The sequence below is a fragment of the Ochotona curzoniae genome, unplaced genomic scaffold, assembly GCF_017591425.1.
Source record: "Ochotona curzoniae isolate NIBS_2020 unplaced genomic scaffold, NIBS_Ocur_1.0 scaffold_3208, whole genome shotgun sequence".
Taxonomy (NCBI): Eukaryota; Metazoa; Chordata; class Mammalia; order Lagomorpha; family Ochotonidae; genus Ochotona; species Ochotona curzoniae.
In genome coordinates, this window is record NW_024467106.1 from 17,677,080 (window position 1) to 17,689,419 (window position 12,340).

Below are 12,340 nucleotides of genomic sequence, written 5' to 3' on the forward strand. Positions count from 1 at the left end.
CCTACCTATGAGCTGGTTAAAATGCAGGTTTCATACATTCTGCCTCTGGGGTAGGGTCTGGAGTATTTTTACTATTTTACCTAACTTTAAGCTAAAGTTAATTTGAATATTTTTTTTAAAAAGCTCTGAAATGCTGTTGCTGGTGTGTAGGCTCCACCCATTTCTCTAAAATCAGAAACTGACATTCCAGACATCTTTTTTTTAAAAAAAATTTTATTTGTTTTTATTGGAAAGGCAGATATACAGAAGAGGAGGAGAGACGGAGAAGAAGATCTTCCGTCCGTCTGATGATTCATTCTCCAAGTGACCACAACGGCTGGTGCTGCGCTGATCCAAAACCAGGAGCCTGGAACTTCCTCTAGGTCTCCCACACGGGTGCAGGAACCCAAAGCTTTGGGCCGTCCTCGTCTGCTTTCCCAGGCCACAAGCAGGGAACTGGATGGGAAGTGGAGCTGCTGGGATTAGAACTGGCACCCATATGGGATCCCGTCGCGTTCAAAGCGAGGACTTTAGCTGCTAGGCCACAGCGCCAGGCCCCCAGACATCCTTTTGTAAATACTTTTTGTAAGAGCTTACTTTGGAGAAAGCTTGTGTTTGTCAAACACCTGCTTAAAAGGCAATTTTCTACAGAAATAAAATCCTATAAGGATTTCTGCTTCTAAACGTTCTCAGTTGTTTTAATGGAGCACAAAAACTTAGGAGGTGCTTAGGATTTAGGAGAGCACAGATGACCAAAACTATATGTTGACAGATTCATTTTGTAACTGGCTGTAAGTGGATCATAGCGGAGTGGCCCCCCAGAACTCCTGCAGGCTCCTAGTAGACTGCAGGGCCACAACAATGGAAGGCTGCCTGCCAAGGGGCTCTGCTCACAGGCAACTATGCTGCATGCAGGGGAGGGGAGGATGTGTGGCCCTTGGCAATGTCTGCCCATAAGATAAGAGATTGCTTAGGGAAGACACTGGCTGCCAGATTCCAGAAACCGTGGCACTGGGTGTTACCAGTGATTCTGCGAACAGACTGGAAAACCTAGCTGCTAGCTGTGTGTTGCCATGATGGTGTTTGGTTCTGTCACTAACAAAACTCCTTAAAAGGCATCTACAAGGGCCCAGTGTGGTAGCCTAGCAACTAAAGTCCTCCGCCTTGCACATACTGGGATCCCATATGGGTGTCAGTTCTAATCCCAGCAGTCCCGCTTCCCATCCAGCTCCCTGCTTGTGGACTAGGAAAGCAGCAGAGGACGGCCCAAAGCCTTGGGACCCTGCACCCACGTGGGAGACCCAGAAGAGGCTCCTGGCTTCAGATTGGCTCAGCTCCAGCCGTTGTGGCCACTTGGGGAGTGGATAGAAGATCTCCCTCTCTGTCTCTCCTCCTCTCTGTATGTCTAACTTTGCAATACAAATAAATCTTTTTTTTTTTTAAAGGCATCTACAAGATGAACACTTCCTCATATACCATATGACCCCAAAGTTCCACTCCTAGGACCAAGTAAATACATAGATATATTAACCAAATGCATCCCAGAACTCTCCACAGCAGTGTGTTTGTAATAACTACAGCTAGAAACAACGAACATGACCATCAACAGCAGGAGACGCAGTGAGTAGCAGATATTCATCCCATGGAATATTATATAATATGAGAATGGGAGTGCATGATTCTCACAGTGAATTAAAAACCTAATGGATGATTTCATTTACCTAGAGTTCAGAAGCAGGCAGAATTCATGTGCTAGGGTGTGGCATGATGGCTCGATGGCTAAACCCTCACCTTGTAGGCACTGGGATCCCATATGGGTGCTGGTTTGTGTTCCAGCTTCTCCATTTCCCATCTAGCTCCCTGCTTATGGCCTGGGAAAGCAAAGAAAGCCCAAGGCGCTTGGGACGCTGTGCCTGTGTGGGACACCTGAAGAAGCTCCTGGTTCCTGGTTCCCAGCTTAGGATCAGTTTCAGCTCCTGGTAATATTGCCACCTGGGGAATGAACCAGCAAATGAAAGATCCTTTTGCCTCTCCTTCTCTCCATAATTCTGATCTTCCTTTCCACATAAAATCAATATTGTTGTAAAATTAATGCACTAGGAGTTAGAGTACTCCAAGCCTGATAATATCCTGATTTTTTAAATTTTTTTAAATTTTTTTAAAGATTTATCATTTTTTTTTTTTATTGGAAAGGCGGATATACAGAGAGGAGAGACAGAGAGGAAGCTCTTCCATCCAATGATTCACTCCCCAAGTGAGCGCAACGGCCCATGCTATGCCAATCTGAAGCCAGGAGCCTCTTCCGGGTCTCCCACGCGGGTGCAGGGTCCCATAGCTTTGGGCCGTCCTCCACTGCCTTCCCAGGCCACAGGCAGGGAGCTGGAAGGGAAGCGGGGCCGCCGGGATAGAACCGGCGCCCACATGGGATCCCGGGCGTGCTAGGCAAGGACCTTAACCACTGTGCCACCACGCTGGGCCCAATATCCTGATTTTTAATCTAAGGACTGATTCTTTGTAAAAATTCATCAAGTAGCATATTTGTGACATAAGCACCATTGCATTCGACTTTAATTTAAAAAGCCTTTCAGTTTAAAATAGGTCATCTATAATGCTCACTTCATAATAAGGAAGCAGAAGCCCAGAAATAGTTGCCTCAGGTCAGTTAAATTATACAGTCCTCTGCTCAGATGCACAGTAAAGCACGCTGGAACTGAGGAACACGTGTTTAGGGAAGGTCAGAAGATGAATGAACAGGAGAGAGAGAGAGAGTCGGCCACTCTGAGTTGCCTACCACACAGTCATCTGACCCTTCTTTGTTGCTGTCTCCTTCCTCTCCCTTCCTTTTTTTTTTTTTTAAAGATTTATTTATTTTTATTGGAAAGTCAGACAAACAGAGAGGAGGAGAGACAGAGAGGACGATCTTCTGTCCAATGATTCACTCCCCAAGTGGCCACAACAGCTTGGAGCTAAGCCAATCCGAAGCCAGGAGCCAGGAGCTTTTTCCGGGTCTCCCACACAGATACAGGTCCCAAGGCTTTGAGTTGTCCTCCACTGCTTTCCCAGGCCACAAGCAGGGAGCTGGATGGGAAGTGGGGCTGCTGGGATTAGAACCGAAGTCCACATGGGATCCCAGTGTGTGCAAGGTGAGGACTTTAGCTGCTAGGCCATTGCATCGGGCCCTCCTTTTTTTTAAAATTTTCTTATTTTTGATGATGATTACATGGTTGATCAGGATGGAAAGGATAAAGGGTCAGGAAAAAGTGGGTGAAATCGTTGCTTCTTCCTAATCATCTGTTTCTTTTTCTTGTTTTGGGGGTAAGGGGAGAAATAAAGGAGGAAGCCACACCCAGCCTCCCACATGTCTCAGTACCCAGGGATGGGGAACAGCCACCTGATACCAACCCAGAGTCCCGATGTGGTGCATGTTCCAAGGGTTGTGCCCAAGTGGTTTGGATAGTTCTGAAATGCTGTCGATTTTGTCAATCCAAGGGCAAGGCAGTCCTTCCAGTGTCCATCAGCTGACATAGCCGACCTCAAGTCCCCATTCACCCAGAGCTTTGCTGTCATCCTTTGGCTACAGTAGTTGTCTAATCTGTCCAGCTCTCCTTCCTCTGCTATGGTACCCAATGAGCTGCCATATTCTCCATTTACATCAGGGTCTGCATCTATTGCTCTGCCTTTTTCACTCATAGGTGGGCCCAAGGACCTGAGCCAGGAGATCCAAGCCCCGCTGGATATCCTACCCCCAGGGTTCATGATCCCAGCATCCACTGACCCCAGGCTGGCATGGCTTGCCTCACCTTAGCATCTACGATGACATTGCACAGCCTGGCAGCAGTCTAGCCTGCCTGCCAACTCCAGCTCCTGCTGGTGGGTGCTACAGCCTAGCCCAGTACTGTCAAATCCCTGTCCCAGCCCTGTTGTGAACTGGATGGTGTTGTGGTCCAACCTGCACCCCCTGCACCCTGTCCTTGCACTCAGATATGACAGTGGATGTTAAGAACTGGCCCAGCCTGGTCCATTCCCAGACCTGACCCTCATGTATGCCAACCTGGCATGGTGTGGGTTGCTCCTTGCCTTGGTTCTTGTGCTCACCTGTCTCTCTCCCTTTCAAATACAGCCATGAGTAGACCAATGCCTGCAGCTACCACCTGCAGTGGTCATCCTGTGGCTATGAGAAACACATTGCCCTGAATACTAAGTAGACAAATGGAAAGAAGTTGTCTTTATGGCATCATTACATAACTGCATCTTAAGTAAAACATAACCAAATATCCCTATGGTCTCAGGCTTCTTAATGGGGGATCCCTATACCTTGCAGTTGAATTCATCCTTACACATCCAGAAGGCAAGGAACACAATCAAGCAGGAAAGATTCTAAGAGAGCTCACCTCACCCTTATATGTTCACAATGTTCACAACAGAAGCACCACGCTTCTGGAGCACACATTCTCCAAAGGGGCAATAGCGCCCCCAAGTGGATGACTATTGATCAGATACTACCACCATTGGTATCCCTTAGCTTAGACCAATTCAACAAAATCATATTCCTTTGGATTTACTTTTTCTTTTTTGCTAGGGAGAATTTAAGCCTAATTAAGTATTCCCCCTAAGAGGCAGTGATAATGAAACAAGGTGAAAGACACCACTCTATAAAGATGCAGAAAATGCCATGAATAGCTGACATAGTCCACTTTAGAGTCTTGATTTGCCCACATACTTGTCCAGGAGAGCTGTCCAATTTGTTCTGCCCTTCATGGTACTAGATGTCCTCTGCAGGCCTCAATGAACATGCCCATGAACATCTGGGCATGTTGTCCATTGCACAGGCCACAGTAACTGTGGAGACCCAATTCTGAGACACACACGCCACAGCCAGACAATAGACCAAAACCCATGATTTTCACCATGGTTGGAGTTCTGAGTCCAGTGATCTAGTCGGGGAAGTCCCAAAAGAAACCTGGCCAGATGTGACCCCAACCTGGTTTCTATGTGTACCAGCCAGTGTGGGGTCCAGCTCAATCCATCTCCCACATCAGCCTACTCACACATTGGTGCTTGCAGTCATCTGGTGAGTCCTGTCCCCAGTCCCATCTCATGTCTGAATCAATGGATACTGCGTCCCAGCCTAACTCTGCCCACCACACACTCATGTACATCAGCAGGAACTATAGCCTATTCAGAGGGACCCCAAATAACTGACACCAGGCCCACCCTGGCCCTGGATCATGTACATGCCAGTATGTGCAGCAGACTGGTCCAGTCTGTCCTGAATCCCATTTAGCTCTCATATACATCAACAGGTGTTGAAACCTAGTTCAACCCAACAGACCCCATTATCTAGCCCACACTCATACTGGTGAGTGCTACCACCTACCACCTGTCTAGCCAGGCTTGCACCCAGCCCTGGTTCTCATGGTCACAGTGGGATTTGCAACCCATCAGAGAGGTGCACACAGTGTCCCTACTGGGCCCACTCCCAGTCCCAGAGCTTGTACTTTCCAGATGGTTCTATGGTCCATCTGACAAGATTTGCCCCCAGTCTCAGCACTTGCCAACTAATGCTGTGGCAAAGCCCAACCAGCCTGTACTTACTCTGGCTCATATATGCACCAGTGGATATAGTAGCTTAGCCCAGCTTGACTCTTCCCCCAACCCATTTCACATGTAGGCCAATGGGCATTATAGTCCTGCCCAGCCTGATCTGCCCCCAGCCCCAGCTCTCATGCTCACCAGCAGAGGCAGTGGCCCAGCAGGGGAGCCCCCACAGCTTGAGTCTTACTTGGGTTGGTGGGAGCTGCAGTACAGACTGGCATGGCTCACTTCACCTCCTCATCCACCAGCAGGTGCTGCAGTCTGGCTTGGTGTGGCTTGCTTCCAGTTACAGCTCATGCTGGCAGGTGCTACAGCCTAGCCCAGCCCTCAGTCCCAGTCCTAATGTGAATTGGCTGGGGTTGCGGTCCAACAAGCTTGTCTTGCACCCCATCCTCATTCTCACATCTGCCTGTGGGTGTTATGAACTGCCTCAGCCTGGCCTACCCAGAGATCTGACCCACACATTTCCAGCAGCTATAGTTAACTGGCTTGGTCTGGGCTGCTCCCAGCTTTGATTCTTGTGCTCACCTGCAGGGACTGCATACTGATGGAGTTCCAGAAGCTCCTCTATCATGTCATTTACCAGTGGCCGATCTCATGCACACTGTGGGTCCTCGGCCCAGCCTGACTTGGCCTATCTCCTGTCCTGAGCAAGAACAGTGGCCTTGCTCAATCAGCCCACACCCATTCCAGTTCTTACTGTCGGTTATTTCAGAATAGCCACACCTGGTCCACCCCCAGACCCAGCTCTCATGTGGTTCACTGTGTGCCTCTTGCACATGCCAGTGTGCCATGGTTTGATTTTGCCCTGCCTGGTATACCCCAACAGAGCCAATCCACATATCTGTCAACAAGTGAAGCAGCCCTGCCTGGCCTGGCCCAAAATTAGCTCTGACTCATATGCTCACCAGCAGGAGCCATGGCCCACCAGAGGTATTCCCCAAGATTCCCCATCCTCAACTGTGTTTCCAGACCACAAGCAGAGAGCTGAATGGGAAGCAGGGCTGTCTGGATTAGAACTGGCGAGATGAGATGCTGACATGTGCAAGGCAAGAACTTTAGGCACTAGGCTACCACGCTGGGCCCAATACTAATAATTTAAGCAAATTTCTAGCTTCACCTTAACCACTAGGTTCTGTATAGGCCTGTGCTTCTGACTCTTGTCTACCCATTATCTCCCTCTTGCTCAGAATCCCCGGGACTGTTGAGACACATGTGCATGGCCAGTACCTTCTGAGTATCAGAACTGACAGAGTCATGTCACTGTTTCCTTGAAAAAATAGAACTGATATAATAGTATGCTTGTGCAGCTACTCTCCCATCTAGAAGCTCCTGGTTTTCTTAGAATGTCCTTGATATTTGCTAATGTTAGCACTGATGGATCCAGCACATGTGGAAGAGAAGCTACACAGCATCCTCTCCTTCCAGCTGAGACACAGCAGCTCAAGTGAAGAATGGAAGGAGTAGCTTGCACCCGCAGCTCTAGGTGATGCCAACATGATGAAGCTGGGCAGAACTGAGTAAACCATGGAACCAAGATCAGAAAAGCTGAACAGGAGTCTAAATTGGTCACTAAAGCAAGGGGATGGTGACAATGGCAAAAGCCAGACATGGAAACTCAAGAGCCAGGTTTCAAGAACTAAGAGTGGCAAGTACAGAAAGCAAACCTTCTGGTGGATCCTAAGCAGCATCTAGATGGGTGTTAGAACCATGGGCCAATAGGCTGGCTGGGATGGGATGCCCATCATGGCCAGCACAGCCAGAGTCAACTATTCCATAGCCTTCTCTGAGCAGTCTGTACCAGGGAAATGTCTTCTCAAAATGTCCTTCTGAGCACCCACACAGTCCATTCAAATTAAGAGATTATAGAGATAGAAATTCTGTCTCCTAAGGCAAGATGCTTTCTTGGCATAGATATGCTCCTATAGAAGGGTGTGACAGCAATAATAACCTTCTTATTCTCTAAGCCTCATTTTAGGATGGTTTTACAATTTCCAGAAATGTTGCAAAGATAGCACAGAAATCCTGCAGACTCATCACCCCATGCCTCCTACTGTTAGCATCTTGTCATGATGGTACATTTGTCACAACTAAGCTGCCAACACTGGTATGTTGCTACCAACTAAACTGTAGGCTTCATTTGTTCTTTCTCTGCTGCAGAATCCCATCTAGGAGATCATATTACATTTGGGGGTCAGGTCCTATTTTGCTGCCTCTGTTCTGTGCCAGTTTCATAGTATCTTTTAAAAAGATTTATTCATTTTCATTGTAAAGTCAGACATACAGAGAAGATCTTCCATCCGCTGATTCACTCCCCAAGTGACCACAACAGCTAAAGCTGAGCCAATCTGAAGCCAGGAGTCAGGAGCCTCTTCCAGGTCTCCAACACCGGTGCAGGGTCCCAAGACTTTGGGCCATCCTTGACTACTTTCCCAGGCCACAAGCAGGGAGCTGGATGGGAAGCAGAGCAGCTGGGACTCTGACTGGTGACTATATGGGAAGCTGCAGGCAACAGTTTAGCTTACTATTGCACAATGCCAGCTCCTGAACTGATCTTTTAATTATATTTTCCATGAATGTTTTGAAGTACTCATACATACACCTGAATGTCTATATACACAAATATGCATATGTTATATATGCATATACTGTGTGTTTTATTTTTAATTTTAATTTTTATTGGAAATGCAGGTCTACAGAAAGAAAAGACAGAAAAGTCTTTTAGCCACTGGCTTTCACCACAATGGCTGGAGCCAAGCTGATCTAAAGGCAGGAACCAGGAGTTTCTTCCGGGTCTCCCACGTGTGTGCAGGGTCCCAAGGACTTGGGCCATCCTTGCTGCTTTCCCTGGCCCTTAGCAGAGAGCAGGATGGAAAGTGGAGCAGCCGGGACATGACCAGCGGCCATATGGGATGCTGGAGCTTGGAGGTGGAGAATTAGCCAGTTGAGCTAACATTCTGGCCCCATGATGTATGTTTATTAGTCTAGCCTGTCAGAGTTTTTATGAAAATTTTGAGCAGTGTAATGTATCTATGGGGATTCAGTGTAGTAAAATATCAAAGACTTGTACTGAGCAATGAAAGCTACATTCAGGCAAGTGATGACCTCAGAGAATGAGGGAGATGACAGAAAAAGGTGGTCCAGGAACATTCAAATGTGTTAGAAATGTTTCCCTTTTTGGGTAGGCAGTATGTTCAAGGATTTCTATCATATTATTAACCATGTGTTTTGATAAGACTAAGACATTTCATTATAATGCAACCCAAACTTAAAACATTAATACTGTCCCAGCATTTGTTTCACAGATCAACTCACTAGTGTGCTGAGCCCTAGTAGCTGTAACAAATTACCATAAACTTGGTGTCTTAAAACAATCAAAGCTTATCCTTTCCCAGTGCTGGAAGCCAGAAGTTCAAAATCACTTTCACTGGGACAAACGCAAGGTGTCTCGAGGGCCCCGCCCTCTGGACACTTAGTTTTTCCTGCTCCTGAGAAGTGTCTATGCTCCTTGGCTCGTGGTTACATCACTCCAGTCCCAGCCTCTGTGGTCACACTCAATCTCCTCTCCCACGTCGAATTTCCCTTTACCTCTGTCTTATGAAGACACTTGGGATTTCATTTAAGACACACCTGGATAATCCAGGCTACTCCCTCCACCTCAGGACCCTTAATTGAATCACATCTGCAAACACTGCTTGTTCATATTGGGTAACATTTACGGTTTCACAGCAACAGGACCTCAAGACAAGACAAACACCTTTCCCCTTACTCACAACAGGTACACAGTCCTGTTCTAAGGCTGACATTGTAAATAAAAGTACTGATTAACTATTACGGCAGTTGGAGAATGCTTATGTCAGGGATTTGGGGCTCACAGCAAAAGACTGATATTTTGCTATTCATGAATTTAAACTTAAGAGCCCTCACAGAAAAATTGTTACATTTAAAAAGGCACTGCAAAAAGGAAAATTCCTTAGACCAATTATGTTAAACAGTTTGTTAGAGTAAAACAAAACAGAATGGTTCACAAATCAGGCAGCTTCCAGAACCATAGCAGACCTAGAACTCCCACCCACAATGTGCTCAGCCGGCAGTTAGAGGAAAACAGATGGGAGACAGAGATCAATTTAATTGACAGTAACCTAGTCAATCAACTCACTGGTTACTGCCTAACTAGTTAGTTGCTAATATCCAAATCAGATAACAGGCTACAGGGTGCTGTGCCACCAGCTAAAGCAAAGTTAACTATTGTTTGGGTTTGGTAGGGCCAAAGCAGCCCAATCCATGAGCTTCTACAAAATCTCATTTGACAGATCAGTAACACTAAATATACCGGAGGCATCAGTGCACTGCAATGTGGAGTTTTTTGTTCGTTTACTCTAAAAATTGTTGTTGAAACTGAATCCCTAAATGCAACAGAATTGGGAAGCAGAGTTTATTGGACCCTCATGAGTCAATTAACACTGCTAGAAAATGGACTGGAAGGAAGGGGACAGTAGGCATCCCAAATTAGGGGTGCTGATTGGAGTGCCAGCTGTCCACATCTGATCCAGTTTCTAGCTGATGGGCCTGAGAGTGAATGAAAATGCCAAGGGCTTCTGCTACCCATGTGGGAGAGTAGGATGGATTTCCTAGCTCCTGGCTTTGGCCTGGCCCAGGCTCAGCCATTGCAGCCACCGACGAGGGATCTGGTAGATGGAAGCTCTCTCTTTCTCCTTCCCTGTCACTCTGGCTTTCAAATAAATCTCTCTCTTTTTTTTTTTTTAAGATTTATTCATTTATTGGAAAGTCAGATATACAGAGAGGAGGAGAGACAGAGAGGAAGATCTTCCATCCGATGATTCACTCCCCAAGTGAGCTCAACGGCTGATGCTATGCCGATCTGAAGCCAGGATCCAGGAACTTCCTCCAGGTCTCCCACACGGGTGCAGGGTCCCAAAGCCTTGGGCCGTCCTCGTCTGCTTTCCCAGGCCACAAGCTGGATGGGAAGTTGAGCTGCTGGGATTAGAACTGGCGCCCATATGGGATCCTGGCGTGTTCAAGGCAAGGACTTTAGCGGCTAGGCCACACCGCTGGGCCCTCAAATAAATCTTAAAAGGGGCAAGGGGCAGGGCAGGGGAGACTCCTACGGTGGGCTCTGTTTCTCCTATGAAGGAACAGGGTTCCCCCACTTTTGTCCTTTTGCCACTTGAAGACACAGTAAGAAGGTCTCCCCCACACCAGATACCAGTACTTTCCTCTTGGGCTTTTATGCCCCCAGAGGCAGGCAGGAAAAAAAATCAATTTTTATTATTTACAAATGACTCAATCTTGGGTATTCTGTTACCACAGCACAGATTAGATTAAGACACCATGAGAAGTCACCGAACATCATTTGACTAAAGGGTTAGATCAGCTTACAAAGCAGTGGAAAAGCACAGGTGGGACTCTGGGCAGTACACACAAATGCATCTTACTGACAAGGACAAATCATCTGCCTGCATTTCCAGGGCATGGCATAGCACACATAATTAAATATTCATTAAACACAGCAATAAAAGGGCACACTTTAAGTGGGTTTTAGTTAAAGATCACGCAGCAGGTGCACCTGTCTAGCACTCTGCTAGGCACTTTGAGGATACTAAAATGTGCTAGTGGTAATGAGCATTTAGCCTAGCTCCTGTTTGGTTTTCCTTCCTTCTCACCCTGCCTCCCTCACATCCTCTTGTGTCACTTTTTTTTTTTTTAAAAGATCTATTTGTTTTATTGGAAAGGCAAATTTGTAGAAAGAGACAGAAAGATCTTCCATCTGCTGGTTCACTCCCCAAGTAGCCTCAACAACTAGAGCTGAGCTGAGCCAAAGCCAGGAGCCTCCACTGGGTCTCCCACATGGTTGCAGGGTCCCCAGGCTTTGGGCTGTCCTCCATTGCTTTCCCAGGTCACAAGCAGGGAGCTGAAAGGGAGGTGGAGCAGCCGGGACACAAATGGGCACCCATATGGGATCCTGGGGAGTGCAAGACAAGGACTTTAGCCACTAGGCTACTGCAACAGTCCTTTGTGTCACTTCTTATGCCATGACAGGAGCAATCCTACAGCAAAAACCTTCACCGTGAGGAGCTGCTGTCTCCTGCTATTAGCTGTGAGTTTATAAGCAGATCCTCCCTCCTAATCAAGCTTCTAAGTGTCTATAGTCCCAGTCAGTATCTTTACTGTGACCCTAGCCAGACCCTAAGCCAGAACCACTCACCTATGCTGCCTGGATTCCTGCCCCTAAGCCAGTAGAAGGTAATAACTAATTATTGTTTTAACCTCCCATGTCCAGGTAATTTGTCATTTAGCACTGGATAACTGACATAATCATTGTCTCCAACCTCTACATATTTGATGTGTGAGTTTAAAGGTTGTCTAGGCCATTGCATTCCCACTAATATTTTATCATAAAATACCAAGAAGTTAGGTGGATTCAGTTAGAAACAGGGGACTGTATTCAACTGTTCACTTGGATATTGGTGGTCTGCAACCACAGTGGTTATAGGGGGAGGCGATGCATGCTGTTTCCTGACTTGTCCTTATCTGTTAACAGAGCCATGGCGCAGTAACCCGCGCTCCTTTAGTCCTGGAGTTCCTCCTGCTGTGGATGTAAGATCCATGCTTTTACCATTTGACCTAATGAGAAAGGACCAAGATACCCAAACACAGATGTTCACAAACATATTGTTTCTAATAACACTGATAGCTGACATTCATTGAATGGCTTACTATGTGGCAAGTTCTAGTCTCATGATAG